The 16870-nt window shown below is 45.6% G+C and overlaps 1 protein-coding gene across 4 annotated transcripts in view; it reads right to left on the bottom strand.

The window, feature by feature from the left end:
• sulf1 (sulfatase 1) overlaps positions 1 to 16870 on the bottom strand; it is a 69000-nt gene that overhangs the window by 41541 nt on the left and 10589 nt on the right. The gene's annotated exons all lie outside the window — the stretch shown is intronic.

Raw genomic sequence — 16870 nt, 5'->3', positions numbered from 1 at the left:
GAGAGCAACAATGAGAGTGAAAGTGAGACAGTAACGTATACTGAGTGCCCAAACATTAGGAACACTTTACTAATATTGCATACTGCTTTTGCCCTCAGAACAGCCTTAATTCATCAGGGCATGGACTCTTCAAGGTGTTGAAAGCGTACCACAGGGATGCTGGCCCATGTCTCCTACCCTTCATCTACACTGATTGAAGTGGATTTCACAAGTGACTTCAATAAGGGATCATAGCTTTCACTTGGATTCACCTGGTCAGCCTGTCTCGGAAAGAGCAGGTGTTCCTGATGTTTTGTACACTCAGTGTGGATAGAAAGAATAAGAGTGAGCGAGGAAAAAGTGGTTTACTACTGCCTTATCAAAGTGGTAGTAAACCAGTCCGTTCTCTTTCCAGAATACAGTCAACAACCGTCCCAGATTCACCGCTACATTTAAACATATTTACTTCCCAGAAGTTGCATCCATCTGCTCACAAATCATACCCCAACTCCACTATTCCTGTGTCCCAAAGGGCACCCTACTCCCTACGTACTGCACTCTCCTTTTGACCAGAGCCCTATGGGAAGTAGTAGGGGGAAAGGGTGCCATTTTGATATGCAGACTACAGTGCATTCGGAAAGTATTCAGGCCCCTTCCCACACCTGTCTATATTTGGTCCCAACGTTGACAGTGCATGTCAGAGCAAAAATCAAGCCATGAGGTTGAAGGTATTGTCCATAGAGCTCCGAGACTGGATTGTGTCGAGGCACAGATCCTGGGAAGGGTACCCAAAACATTTCTGCAGCATTGAAGGTCCACAAGAATACAGTGGCCTCCATCATTCTTAAATGGAAAAGGTTTGGCCAAACGCCCGACCATACTGAGCAATCGTGGGAGAACCTTCCAGAAGGACAACGATCTCTGCAGCACTCCACCAATCAGGCCTTTATGGTAGAGTGGCCAAATGGAAGCTACTCCTCATTAAAAGGCACATGACTGCCCTAAAGGACTCTCAGACCATGAGAAACAAGATTCTCTGGTCTGATGACACCAAGATTGAACTCTTTGGCCTGAATGCCAAGTGTCAAGTGTGGAGGAAATCCTGGCACCATCCCTACGGTCAAGCATGGTGGGCAGCATCATGCTCTGGGGATGTTTTTCAGCTGCAGGAACTGTGAGACTAGTCAGGATCGAGGGAAAGATCAACGGAACAAAGTACAGAGAGATCCTTGATGAAATCCTGCTCCAGAGCACTCAGGACCTGAGACTGGGGCGAAGGTTCACCTTCCAACAGGACAACAACCCTTAGCACACAGCCAAGACAATGCAGGAGTGGCTTCGGGACAAGTCTCTGAAAGCCAGAGCCCAGACTTGAATCCGATCAAACATCTCTAGAGAGACCTGAAAATAGCTGTGCAGCGACGCTCCCCTTCCAAGCTGACAGAGCTTGAGAGGATCTGAAAAGAAGATTGGGAGAAACTCCCCAAATACAGGTGTGCCAAGTTTGTAGCGCCATACCCAAGAAGACTCAAGGCTGCAATCGCTGCCAAAGGTGCTTCAACAAAGTACTGAGTAAAGGGTCTGAATACTTATGCAAACGTGATATTTCAGATTTAAATGTGTAATACATTTGCAAAAATGTCTAAAAAAACATTTTTTGCTTCGTCATTATGGGTTAGTGTGAGTAGATTGATGAAGACATAAAATAAATATATATATTTTAGAGTGGCCTCCCAGGTGGCGCGGCGCAGTGGTCTAGGTCACTGCATCGCACTGCTAGCTGTGCCACCAGAGACTCTGGGTTCGTGCCCAGGCTCTGTCGCAGCCGGCCGCGACCGGGAGGTCCGTGGGGCGACGCACAATTGACCTAGCATCGTCCGGGTTAGGGAGGGTTTGGCCAGTAGGGATATCCTTGTCTCATCGCACACTAGCGACTCCTGTGGCGGGCCGGGCGCAGTGCACGCTAACCAGGTCACCAGGTGCATGGTGTTTCCTCCAACACATTGGTGCGGCTGGCTTCCGGGTTGGATGCGCGCTGTGTTAAGAAGCAGTGCGGCTTGGTTGGGTTGTGTTTCGGAGGACGCATGGCTTTCGACCTTTGAGTAACAATTTCGTGGATACCACGAAATTGGGGGTAAAAATATATATTTTTTTAAATAAATGAAATATTTTAGAGTAAGGCATAAAATAGTGAGGTTAACAAAATATGTTAAAGGCAATGGATCGGAATACTTTCAAAATGCACTGTATATATATTGTTCAACAAATAGACCAGAAGACCATCCTGAGTTAGCCACTCCAAACGTTGAAAAACTTTACTATGAATGAGTCCCGAATGGCATTCCCTATATAGTGCACTACTTTTGACTAGAGCCCTATGAGCCCTGGTCAAAAGTAGTGCAATATAAAGGGAATGAGGTACCATTTGGGACAGCCTATAACAGTTCCAGCATGTGCTGGGTGTTGAGTGAAATACTCAACCCTTAAATGAAGATCAGCCCCAGAGTTCTCAACCAAGCCTGAACCTGGACAAGAACATGCAGGGAAACACAAACGACAGACAACAGACACTGACCGATCTTAAGGCAACTATTAGAGAGAGAACTAGAGAGCGGGCTCACCTGAGTTGACATCATCAGTATTATAATGTCATCTTGTTCTTAACCCCTTCATATCCTTTCACGAGAAAACACATCCAGTATAGAGGCCTGAATCTGCTTCTCTCCCTGTGTTGATCAACTCTATCACACATCAACCATCTCTCTCTCTCTCTCTCTCTCTCTTCTCTCTCTCTCTGGCTCTCTCAACGCTCCAATGCCTTCCCGCAGGCCCCAGCCTGAACCAATCATAGCCCTTCCTCCCACCTGTCAGTCAACAGGCATCCCAAGCCCGTCAAGCGTGACAGGGGTGGGTGGTTGGGGAGGTAGGGGTGGGTGGGTGGTTGGGGAGGTAGTGGGGGGAGGTGTACAGGGAATAGGGTGCCATTTGTGATGTCACTGTCGATTATAACCACAGTATAAATAACCACTGGCTTATTGCCTTTTCTACATTTACCACGATCAGAAAGACGCCAAGGAGTCTCTGAAGCTTTGGAAAGACGGTGATTTATGGTCCGCTGGTGTTGATAGAACTTTCCATCTGGTATTGACTGGGATAAATAGTTTTATTCCACTCTTGATAACATTGCTTACCAAGTTTATCAAATGAAATGTTATTTGTCACATGCTTCGTAAAACAACAAGTGTGGACTAACAGTGAAAAGCTTACTTACGGGCCTTTCCCAACAATGCAAAGAGAAATGTTTTAAATACATTGTATTGTTCCGTTAATATGACTTAATAGACCGGTTTTAAACTGGAGACATAACTTACTGTTTGGTTAAGAGTAAACTGTATGTTGAATGGTGAGTAAGTTAAAGTTGAAAACCTACCCTATATGTTCCCTTAATGCTGATCATGAAGGAAAACACAAAAATATATTGGTATGCAGCCTTTAATTCAGCCATTGCTCCCTCTTTACTCCTTGGAGAAAGCCCTAGTGCTAGGTTGGGAACTGGCTCTGGGCCTGTTTGCTAAAGTTGTGAGGCACAGAGGGAGGGACAAAGGCAGTGACACCCACTGGGGTTTTGGCCCAGAAAGGAGGGTCTCTCCATGAGGGAGGGCCAGGCTCAGGTGTGGTAGAGCCACTATTTTGTTCCAGCTCATTAGGTCAGAATGAAGATCAGTATGGTGCCACTCAGCAAGATGGCTGTCCAGAAGGTCTCCTGTCACTGGGAGACGATGGAGCTGCTATTACAATGTCCTGGTTGTCATGGTCCACCTTCCTTACTCATACCCTCAGGCCAAGCTGAGGGCTGTATTACTCCTGGGATTGGATTTTACAGTAGTTTACCCACTCTTTCTGTAGTCAACCCATCAATGTCTACCTTCTCCACCATTCCACATACAACGCATCTTCTTTCCTTCCTAATCAGCAATAAGAGAGATTGTCGAAGTTGAAAACCTACCCTATCTGACCACTGTGTTTCGTCATAGCTAGCTAGCGTCTGTCGGCCCAAAGCCGACGTCACAGATATCCTGAAGCATTCACAGATCTGTCTGTCAGAACAGATGGTCACCAAATCATGTCAGCCTAAATCTCGGTTTTTGGTTCCCTCTAAACATAATCTTTGTTAACTGTGCCCTATTCTCTACATAGTGCACAACTTTTGACCAGTGCCCTTGTCAAAAGTAGTGCCAAAATAGCGATTAGGATGCCATTTGGGATGTAACCTGTATCTGCATAACTGTGTTGGTCATTGGTTTTCCATCTGCTTGTCTCCCCATAGAGATGTGTAATGGTAATAAGCAGCTCTTAGCATGCATCCCAAATGGCACCCTATTCTCTAAAACGTGCACTACATTAGACCAGGGCCCAGAGTGCACTATGCAGGGAATAAGGTGCCATTTGGGACGTAAATCTCAGATGGAGCAGTAAGAGCTTTTTTGGAGAGTATTTTGGACAGGCATTGTCCGGGACAGCCTGTCCAGACATCCTCACAGCCCTGTACAAACACTGGCACTGTTTAGAACCTCAGCCCTCAGGCAGGGATTGGCAGGGGACACACACACACACACACAGGTGAAAACACAGACGTGTACATACACAAGACACGCCAGATGTTATTTGTTATTTTTCTTCTTTTTTCTTCTTTTTTTTTGTATTTATTTATTGTTTACTTCAGTTAATTTAGTAAATACTTTCTTAACACTTTTTTTTCTTCTTAAAACTGCATTGTTGGTTGAGGGCTTGTAAGTAAGCATTTCACTGTAAGGTCTACACTTGTTGTATTCGGCACAATTTGATTTGATGTTAGAAACACTAGATTACCGAGAGAAAAAACACCCTACTCACACACGCATGATGAAGCCCACTTAACTCCTTACACTGTCACTGGAAGACTCTAAACAACCCAACAAGAGGCTATACTCAAAAGGGTCCGTCTAATGTTCGCACTCAACCCACATTCACACTGCATCCCAAATCAAATGGCACCCTATTCCCTATGTAGTGCACTACTTTTAACCAGGACCCATAAGCTGCCCCAGAGGGCTCTGGTCAAAAGAGGTGTGCTATATAAAGACCAGGGTGCCATTTGGGATGCATCATCAATTAGCCACGCCAATGATCCGTAGCAATGGTCTTTTCATGGGACTTCTTGAGGAATGAAGAAGCTGAGAGGCAGATAAAGAGTGTCATTGTGTGACATGCCACGCTAACAGCCCCGAATCGCCACATTCTCCTTACAACTGGAATTACAGAGCTAATACAATGCTATAAAACTTGATCATGGGACGGGGGAGCACATTGACACTGTGCTGAGGCAGCTGTCTTCAAAGCCAGTGTCCCAAATGGCACCCTATTCCCTATAAAAGGCACTACTTTTGACCAGGACCCATAGGGCTGTGATCAAATGTAGTGCAGTATATAGAGAATAGGGGGCCGTTTGGGACAGACAGGAGGGTTCCATCTGTCACCTTCCTCTCCCTTTAACTCAATTGAACATGATTCACTGTTAATTTGACCTGATTTGGTTCACTTTTCTACTGACTTTTTACCTTCAGAGAACAAAGGTCAACTTCAGTTCTCATTGGGACACAGGAAATGGAAAAATATGTTACGCACTCAGCCATTTCTAATATTCAAGTGAAGTTCCAGCAATGATGCCCACTCATCTACGAGACCCCTACACACACACACCTTGAACTTTAACCTCTGACAACCAGATTCCAGCCCCTGACAGTAGTGATGTCCTGACATTCCTATGACACCATGGGAGATGAGAGAAAGAGAGAGCAGGGGTAGCCTTGCTGTAGACCCAGGAACAAAGTAGTAGTAGTAGAGATAATTGACTACACTACCTTCAGAAAGTATTCCCACCCCTTGACTTTTTCCACATTTTGTTGTGTTACAGCCTGAATTTAAAATGGATTACATTGTGATTTTTGTCATCACTGGCCTATGTTTAGAAATGTTAATAAATTAATTAATAATGAAAAGCTGAAATGTCTTGAGTCAATTATTCAGGAGTAAAAATGTGCTCAACAAGTCCCATAATAAGTCGGATGGACTCACTCTTTATGCAATAACAAGTTTTAACATGAGTTTTGAATGACTACCTCATCTCTGTATCCCACACATACAAGTATCTGTAAGGTCCCCCAGTCGAGCCGTGAATTTCAAACAGATTCAACCACAAAGACCAGGAAGGTTTTCCAATGTCTCTCTAACATGCTGACCAAACCGGACACGCGTGCACGTCGATGTTGTTCGCCCACACCAGAAGCAATCAAAACACGCAGGTTGAAATATCAAAACAAACCCTGATCCAACTATATTCATTTGGGGACATTAGCTTGCTATTTCTAGCTCATTTGTCCTGGGATACAAACATTGGGTTGTTATTTTTCCTGAAATGCACAAGGTCCTCTACTCCGACAATTAATCCACAGATAAAAGGGTCAACCAAGTTCGTTTCTCATCATCTCTCCTCCTTTCTTCAGGCTTCTTTTTCTTCTTTGGACTTTTTATGGAGGTTGGCAACCAACTTTACAGCATTACTACAACCGACTGCGGTGTGGACCTCAGTTCATCTTTCAATCACCCACGTGGGTATATGCTCCTAAAAACCAATGAGGAGACTGGAGTGACCGGACTTGCAGCACATCAAAAATTGGACCGATTTCTATTTTAGCGCCTGGCTACACAGACGGTCGCTGACGCGCGCGAGCAGTGTGGGTGCAATGATTGAATAACATGCATGTGTACATTTATTTTGCAACGCTCGCACAAGCGACGCAAGCGGTGTGGTCAGCATGTAAGAAGGGCACCTATTGGTAGAACGGTAAAAATACAAAAAGCTGACATTGAATGTCCCTTCGAACACGTTGAAGTTACTAATTACACTTTGGATGGTGTATCAATACACCCAGTCACTACAATGATACAGGCATCCTTCCTAACTCAGTTCCCAGAGAGGTAGGAAACCACTCAGGGATTTCACCATGAGGCCAATAGTGACTTTAAAACAGTTTGAGTTTAATGGCTGTGATAAGATAAAACTGAGGATGGATCAACAGCATTGTAGTTACTCTACAATACTAACCTGTTTGCAACAAGGCATTAAAGTAATACTGCAATTAACTTTTTGTCCTGAATACAAAGTGTTATGTTTGGGGCAAATCTAATACAACACATTACTGAGTACCCCTCTCCATATTTTCAAGCAGAGTGGTGTCTGCATCACGTTATGAAAATGCTTATTACAGGTGAGTTTTTCAGGACAAAAGGAATAAGCGGAATGGGGCTAAGCACAGGCAAAATCGTAGAGGAAACCCTGGTTCAGTCTGCTTTCCAACAGAGATGAATTCACCTGAATACATGAGCAGGACAATAACCTAAAGAAACAAGGCTACTGGTGAGAGAAAATATATATTTAATCCATTTTGAATTCAGGCTGTACCACAACAAATTATGCAAAAAAGTTGAAGGGTATGAATACTTTCTGAAAGCACTGTATGTCCCATATGCCACCCTATTCCCTATGTAATGTACCACTTTTGACCAGAGCCCTATGTGAATAGGGTTCCATTTGGGACGCAGTTAATGATAACCTTCAGGATGTGTTCCAACCTGAGGGAATAGTTGACTAGAATACTGTGTTCTTCTGTTATCTGGCATTTCAAATGCTTTGCATATGGAAGGTATTTGGCATCTTTCAGAAAAGTGATAGAAAATCTCCAAATGTGAAGGAAATATGAGAATTCTTGATCAGAAGTCAAGAATCTCTCCTTTTTTTCCTTTCTAAGAGCAGCATCGTTTTTCTTAACCTTTTTCCTTCAGACCAAACTGACACATTTAAAAGGAATGACCTCTTGAGAAAGCTTAAGTGAACCCAACCAAAGCAAACTATAGAACAAAGACCCTCAACTTAGTAAGAGGGGCAAAAACATTTCTCTTCGCCCCACAAACATCCCCCTAGAACATAGTTCTATACGTCTGTAGGAAACAAGAGGTCTTTTATGCCAGACACAGGGGTGATGTCCCAAATAGCACCCTATATTCCCTATTTAGTGCACTACTTTTGGCCAGGGCCCATATGGAATAGTGTGCCATTTGGTACTCAACCTGACTGCCGAGTCATACTGTTTCTGCTTCCTAATTGTTTTGGAGGATTAGCTCCGCTAATGAGCCTTTAAATTACTCATTACTCCTTTACTGTACTCATCAAGGGTTCAGCTGCAGTAGTAGAATATTGGGGACGGACCAGCCGTCCAGGAGAAGAAAAGGGCCTGGGGACGGAGGTTCAAAGTCGACCAAAACAAAAAGGGCACTATGGAGTTTCCAGTCAGTCCCTCTGACACGCACACAGCTGCCAGATGGAGTAAGAAATGTGCAATTTTCAGATTAATGGCCATCAACACTGAGTCAGCGTCCCAAATGGCACCCTGTTCCCTTACTAGTGTACTACTTTTGACCTGAGCCCTATGAGAATAAGGTGCCGCGCTTAGGGTGCTTAATGGTAGACAGCATGATAATCTTCTACTCTCATGACTAATGTCTTCTTCTTTCACCCCCGATATAAAACAACCTCTCCCTTCACTACTAACCTTGAATTACAAGAAAAGCCTTGCAGCTGTATAGGGAGTGAGACAGAGCTATGGTAGCATACATTACACACTCCAGCAGCACGCAGCATTCTAACTATGCCATCAGGCCCTACTTTCTCCTCTCATCTGCACTCTTCCTCTCTGCCTTGGCTAGCCTGGAGATGGACAGAGCGAGAGGGAGAGATTTGATTTTACTAGGATCTCCTTTAGTCCCCATTTGGACTAATCTTGGCTAGCCTGGAGATGGACAGAGTGAGAGGGAGAGAGGAGGGAGAGAGGAGGGAGAGAGAGGGAGAAAGAGTGAGAATCAAAAAGAGAGGGAAGGGGGGGGGGGGGCTTGTCCCTAACGAGCAGGCCTATCATGAATGAGGGACTTACCTCAGGGTCCCAGTGACATCTGGTTTAGGTTTGACACTCAGAACCTCTCCTCCAATATAACTTTTCATGTTCAGCAAGACACGGAACAAAATGGATGGAGGGTTTCAGAAGAATATAAGGAGTTCTGATGATCGGGACAGTTCACTTTCAGGGGATCAAGGATCAATCAGTGTCTTGTTTCATGTTCATTCCATTGTCCCTCTTTCTTTTATTTCCTCCATTGTTCAGTAATGACTAATAAATGCGCAGGACGGTGCTGCCAAACAGAAGACTGAGCCAGATGCAATCCGTCTGCCATGTGGTGCTCTAGTGGTCTGTGTTTGTATGTGTGTGGAGGGTCGTGCGTTACCTGTGGCTGTAAGGAATGCACAGCCAATCAGAGGGCTTCCCAAACGCTCCTTAACCGCCATCCACCATTGTCCCTCTGGGGCTTGTAAAGGTTTCCGTCTCCCTCCTTGGCTTGGGATGACTTCACACGCACAAGCATGTACACACACACTCATTCTCCTTTTCTCACCCCCCAAGGAACCCATGTGTGTGTTGTGTGTGTGTGTGAGTGTGTGTGTAGCTCAGGAGGCCCATCTCAGCCCAGGTGGCTGAGGTTAGTCTAAACTAGCCTCGATCAAAGCCACATAACCACTCAGGTCAGTGCACGGTCAGGGCACAGGACGCTGTGTGGTTAGAGGCCTTCCCAGCAGCCTATCAGTCGACCATTCAGACAGCCAGCCATCCCTGCACTAGCTAGCTAGCTTTGTTGCCATGGTTTCTGAGTGTACTGTACTTCAGTGAGTGCCTGACCACCTATTGAGAGAGAGAGAGAGAGAGAGAGAGAGAGAGAGAGAGAGAGAGAGAGAGAGAGAGAGAGAGAGAGAGAGAGAGAGCTATGGGCTGTGTAGCAACGAAGGATCATCTCAGAGGTAGAGAGAGACAGAGAGAAAGATTAGGAATATGTGTGTGTGCCGAGATGACAAATAAATCATGAGAGAGAATGTATGAGGAGATCACTGTGTGTAGAAGAGGGAGAGACAGAATCTACTGATTTGGTTCTGATACCGCTCCCATATTTCAGCCCAGCCTTGATTACTCCCACTTGTTTTTCCAGGGGGGAGGGGGGGGGGGGAGTTTTTATGGAGCCACATGAGCTTAATATTGAGGTTTGTTCCAAATGTTGCTCTAATCCTGTTGGGGAATTTGGCTGGGCGGATGCCACGGGGCCTGGTACACTGAGAAGAACCTTTGTGAGGAGGGCCCAGGATGCCCTGAGTAGGCCGGGGCAGAAGGGAGTAGTGGAGGTAGAGGGGTAGGGCGCGGGTCAAGCCTGGATCTCTCTTCCACACTGCTGTCCAGCCCACGGACTGAAGGAGTGCTGCCTCTTTAATTGCCACACTCTCACACTCACTCCAGTGACACCTCCGTCACAAAGTAAGGACAAATATGATTCAAGCCCAGTACTGACAACTGATCTATGAAAACTATAAATCAACAGAGATCTGGATTGCAACAACACCAACACATTAGTTGTATAACTAAAGGAGTGCCTTGGTTCTGTGAAAGCTGAATCCGTACCGGTAGCCCGAGTTCAACCCCTAAACCCTACACCCTTTGCCCTGAGACCCTCAGAGAGCCCCTTTGTAGTGCCCTTACAGCCCTTAGCCCCAGGCTGCTAGACCCTCATCATTAATTATGTGTCCATGTAAATATATCATTCAATTAATCCAGCTCCCACAGACATCAAAGGCTGAAGCAGCCCGGCCACCAGGTGGTCCGTTGGGAACTCTGCTGGGAACGCTGAGAGGGAAATGATTAAAACACACAAGAGGACGGCTGTTTCGGAAAAGTCGGGAGTTGACTCTGTGTGTGTGTGTGTGTGTGTGTGTGTGTGTGTACTGTGTGTTCGTGAGGGAGAATGTGTACGTGTGTGGTGGAAAGATACACACTTTCTCCCTCTGAAAGCGCTGTACATAGTATGTCTTTGTTAATAATACCATTCCTTACTAGACAACAAGCTAGCTAAGATGCAACTAACATATAAGCCTAACTATAGCTAACAAACTGCTCGACTTAGTAATAAATCAGCCAACCAGGACCACACACCACAAGTGGAACCATCAGATGCGGGCCTTCTGCAAATGAACAGTAGACATTGAGAATGTTTACATGCACGGTAATAGTATGATATTTAACTGATTATGGCAGTCGGTCAAGTATGGCAATAGTCATGTAAACACCTTACTCTGCTTATCTTAAATTGGAGGAAGGTCAAACATTGAAGTAAACATACGCTGATTAAAACACCTGGTTTTCGTGGGAATCTTTTGAATTATTAGGACATGTAAATGGCTTAAATCGGCATTCCAGCTGTGTTCTTGATCTGCTCATGAGCCAGCACCGGTATGTCCCGCTTATGCATGAGCGAAATGAGTTCGGAAAAACTGAATGTATGCTTCTTAGAAAGAGTTTTCACATACAACCTCCCATACTGCTAAGTCATTAGGAGGCCCTGGTGTCTCATCAGAAGGCCCTGGTGTCTATACTAGACCCAAACTGCTGAGTCATCAGGAGGCCCTGGTGTCTCATCAGGAGGCCCTGGTGTCTATACTAGTCCCATACTGCAGAGTCATCAGGAGGCATTGGTGTCTTATTAGGAGGCCCTGGTGTCTATTCTAGTCCCGCACTGCTAAGTAATCTGGAGGCCCTGATGATACTCTTGAAAAGTTTAAAGAGAGAGTTCCAGGAGACTCCTTTTATAAGAGCATTAATAGAGGGAGTACAAAAACAGAGAGAGAGAGAGAGAGAGAGAGAGAGAGAGAGAGAGAGAGAGAGAGGAGAAGAAATATAGAGGAAAAGCAATTACAGAGATGTGGTCTTTGATGGACATGCAGAGTGATTAGGACAAACAGATTGCAGCTGCAACTACAATAGTTTGTCATTACATGACCGTGGTAAAAAAAAAAAAAAAAAGCCAACAAGTGCACAGCATATGTGAGAACTCCTTCCAGACTGTTGGAAAAGCATTCCAGGTGAAGCTGGTTGAGAGAATGCCAAGCATGTGCAAAGCTGTCATCAAGGCAAAGGGTAGCTACTTTGAAGAATTTCAAATATAAAATATATTTTGATTTGTTTAACACTTTTTTGGTTACTACATGATGTGTTATTTCAGAGTTTTGATGTCTTCACTATTATTCTACAATGTAGAAAATAGTAAAAATAAAACCCTTGAATGAGTAGGTGTTTTCAAACTTTTGACTGGTACGGTATAGATCATAATTCTACAATATACTCTAAGTATTTATTTTCATCCATATAGCCTTTCTAGACAACCACAGGAGTGTGTACCAAATGGCATCCTAATCCCCATACAGTGCACTATAGTGCACCCTATATACCATAATGGCCTCTGGTCAAAAGTAGTGCACTACATATGAAATATTGTAACATTTAGGACATAACCCTGGTTCTCCCATTTAAAACAGTCTATGGACCAAATCTGCCAGTCAAACTCACTCGTGATGGGTGGCTTTCTCCTCTCTGTGTGCCACAATTCAAATATATCTTGCATAAATGACTCCCCAAAACCACAAAAAAGAAGTTGAGCAAATTGTTTCAATGGGTTTCCACTGAGGTCATTGTTAATAAAGAGATATACTTCTTTCCCATGAAATCAGCAGCATGGTGGCACAGCGAGAGGCGCACACACACACACAGAGAGACAGAGACAGAGAGAGAGAGAGAGAGAGAGTAAGAGAGAGAGAGACACACACAGAGAGAGAGACAGAGACAGAAACAGAGAGAGACAGAGACAGAGACAGAGAGAGAGAGAGAGAGAGAGAGACACGCACACACACACACACACACACACACACACAGAGAGACAGAAACAGAGAGAGACAGAGACAGAGAGAGAGAGAGAGGCACACACACACACAGAGAGAGAGAGACAGAGACAGAAACCGAGAGAGACAGAGACAGAGAGAGAGAGAGGCACACACACACACACATACACACACACAGAGAGAGACAGAGACAGAGAGAGACAGAGACAGACATAGAGAAAGAGGCACACACACACACACACAGAGAGACAGAGAGAGAGGCACACACACACACAGAGAGACAGAGAGAGAGGCACACACACACACACACACACACAGAGAGACAGAGAGAGAGGCACACACACAGAGAGAGACAGAGACAAAGAGAGAGGCACACACACACACAGAGAGACAGAGAGAGGCACACACACACAGAGCGACCGACAGAGAGACCAAAGTGAGTAATTAGCATTTTCGTATTTTTATAAAAACCTCTGTAGTTTACCCACTTCAGTAATCCCAGAATGCATGTTTCTGCACTGATCACTGACATGAGAAGTGTGGCACAGATTTAAGACTAAAATCCCTCTTTCATGAACATGGGGCCTTCTTTCTGAGAAGGAGAGAAAGAAAGAGAAGCTATAAGGAACAAGTTGTTGGACTAAGGATTGGCCCTGGTGTTGAGTCATTCATCTGTGTGTGTGTGTGTGTGTGTGTGTGTGTGTGTGTGTGTGTGTGTGTGTGTGTGTGTGTGTGTGTGTGTGTGTGTGTGTGTGTGTGTTTTTCAGAGGTGTAGTCGGTGAGGATAGTCATGCTTGCTATTTAGAGCAGGTTATTCATTGACACTGGCGTAAGAAAATAAACTGCTGATCTAGTTAACAAAACTAAGTCTATAATGACCAAATAATAATGGCACCCTATTCCCTATTTGGTCAAAAGTAGAGCACTATACAGGGAATAGGGTGCCATTTGGGACGTGAACAGTCTTTCTCGAATGATTAATGCTCCTCCTCCAGAACAGAGCCACTTGTTCTACAGATTTGTTTAAAAGGGCAGGACAATTGTTTTGACATGGCATAGAGCAATTTGGGTCTTGTTTGTGGACTTTGTGGACTGCATGCGTGTGTGTGACAAATTGCTACACCACAGCAACCACAAGAATGGAGTTAGGGCCGATCTCAAGTGTAATCCAAACACCAGGATTAACATAAGACGTTTCAGAGTGCTATGTTCGATACAACAAGTGTGCTTCCCAAACGGCACCCTATTACTTATGGTACCTGGTCAAGAGTAGTGCACTACATATGAAACAGGGTGCCATTTGGGACGCAAACCAATTCTCTCTACAGAGTAACTTTGGACCAAGCTGGAAATCCAGAGCAAATCCATGTGTCAATCAACAGAGGAGCAAAAACAAAACCTTCATCCCAATGCCTCCTGTGCAATGCCTTAGGGCAGTGTTTCCCAACCCTGGTCATCCAGTACCCCCAACAGCCCAACCCTGGTCATCCTGTACCCCCAACAGCCCAACCCTGGTCATCCTGTACCCCCAACAGCCCAACCCTGGTCCTCCAGTACCCCCAACAGCCCAACCCTGATCCTCCAGTACCCCCAACAGCCCAACCCTGGTCATCCTGTACCCCCAACAGCCCAACCCTGGTCCTCCAGTACCCCCAACAGCCCAACCCTGGTCATCCTGTACCCCCAACAGCCCAACCCTGGTCATCCTGTACCCCCAACAGCCCAACCCTGGTCCTCCAGTACCCCCAACAGCCCAACCCTGGTCATCCTGTACCCCCAACAGCCTAACCCTGGTCCTCCAGTACCCCCAACAGCCCAACCCTGGTCCTCCAGTACCCCCAACAGCCCAACCCTGGTCCTCCAGTACCCCCAACAGCCCAACCCTGGTCACCCTGTACCCCCAACAGCCCAACCCTGGTCCTCCAGTACCCCCAACAGCCCAACCCTGGTCCTCCAGTACCCCCAACAGCCCAACCCTGGTCATCCTGTACCCCCAACAGCCCAACCCTGGTCATCCTGTACCCCCAACAGCCCAACCCTGGTCCTCCAGTACCCCCAACAGCCCAACCCTGGTCATCCTGTACCCCCAACAGCCTAACCCTGGTCCTCCAGTACCCCCAACAGCCCAACCCTGGTCCTCCAGTACCCCCAACAGCCCAACCCTGGTCCTCCAGTACCCCCAACAGCCCAACCCTGGTCACCCTGTACCCCCAACAGCCCAACCCTGGTCCTCCAGTACCCCCAACAGCCCAACCCTGGTCCTCCAGTACCCCCAACAGCCCAACCCTGGTCCTCCAGTACCCCCAACAGTACGTATTTCTATTGTAACCCTAGACAATCACACCTGATTCAACTCAATGAGTTGAATAAGATGTGTTTGTCAAGGGCTACAACTGAACTGTGTTCTGTTGGGGGTACTGGAGGACCAGGGTTGGGAAACACTGTCTTCTGGTACTGGCGGACCTAAAACTAGAGTACTACAAACTAGTGTACTACAAACTAGGGTACTGCAGTTGCACCATACAACTTGATTCATGTCATCAACTGATATAGACTAAGAAACTGCAGGCAGTATTAATTACACTTTACATCTCAATGTACTCTGGATTCCATGTGTGCACTAAAACACACATTTATGAAAATGTCCACTGCTCTTTCATGCTACGGTTGTAGATTCCAGACAGAGACGTAGCAGCTCTATCAGCAAGCTCCCGGCTAAAGTGCCTGTGTCCTAGGAACGGTAGCGTGAAACGCTACACCGCCAGAATGTGGAGCATGTGCAGGCGTATTCTCAGGAAACCCAGAGAGACAGAGACCCTGAGAACAAGGTTCACCAGACCCAGGCTGTCATAAACAATCTACAGCCATGACCGCCACCGAGTAACACATGATACCTTGTAAAAAATATCTTGGTGCGTTCTCGCCCCATGGCGTCTGTGCTAGGCCTTTCACTCTGCTGTCCATGTCTCTCACACACACACACACACACACACACACACACACACACACACACACACACACACACACACACACAGTCTGTGAATGTGTGTGAGTACATACTTTATGTCAGTTAGAAATGCACACACACAGTCGTTCAGTCAAACTCAGGCGTACTGAACCTGTAATTTGTACCCCAAGTGTTCTCCTCTCGTTTCCATTGCCCTGGGCGCTATGCGTGTGGCTTTCCGAGGCGTGCGTAGCGTCATTTGTAATTCAATTACTTTTATCTGTCCTGGCACACACTCCAGCACCTGCCAGCCTTAACATACTGTAATTTAGACAACAATATTCACCCACGTAGAGTTCTATCGCTCAATCGTTCTCAGTCCTCAGCTTATCACTGTTTAGGACATTTACAGCAGAGATATTATATCCAACATAGACCATAAAGACCCTAGTCCCTAAATACCCTAGACCCTAAATACCCTAGACCTTAAAGACCCAAAGACCCTAGAACCCTAAAGACCCTAGGCCATCAAGACTCTAAAGACCCTAAACCATAAAGACCCTAAAGACCCTGGACAATAAAGACCCTAAAGACCCTAAAGACCATAAAGACCCTAAAGACCATAAAGACCCTAAACCATAAAAACCCTAAAGACCCTAGACCATGAGACCCTAGACCATGAAGACCCTAAACCATAAAGACCCTAAAGACCCTAGACCATAAGACCCTAGAACATGAAGACCCTATACTGTAAAGACCCTATACTGTAAAGACCCTCTACCCTAAAGACCATAAAAACCCTATACCCTAAAGACCATAAAGACCCTATACCATAAAGACCCCATACCATAAAGACCATAAAGACCCTATACCCTAAAGACCCTATACCAAAGACCCTATGCCCCATGGACCATAAAGACCCTATACCATAAAGACCCTATACCCCAAAGACCATAAAGACCCTATACCATAAAGACCCCATACCATAAAGACCATAAAGACCCTATACCCTAAAGGCCCTATACCAAAGACCCTATGCCCTATGGACCATAAAGACCCTATACCATAAAGACCCTATACCCCAA

This window comes from Oncorhynchus nerka, linkage group LG6 (genome assembly GCF_034236695.1).
Source record: "Oncorhynchus nerka isolate Pitt River linkage group LG6, Oner_Uvic_2.0, whole genome shotgun sequence".
In the NCBI taxonomy this organism is placed as follows: Eukaryota; Metazoa; Chordata; class Actinopteri; order Salmoniformes; family Salmonidae; genus Oncorhynchus; species Oncorhynchus nerka.
This window is presented reverse-complemented; position numbering and strand designations above follow the sequence as displayed.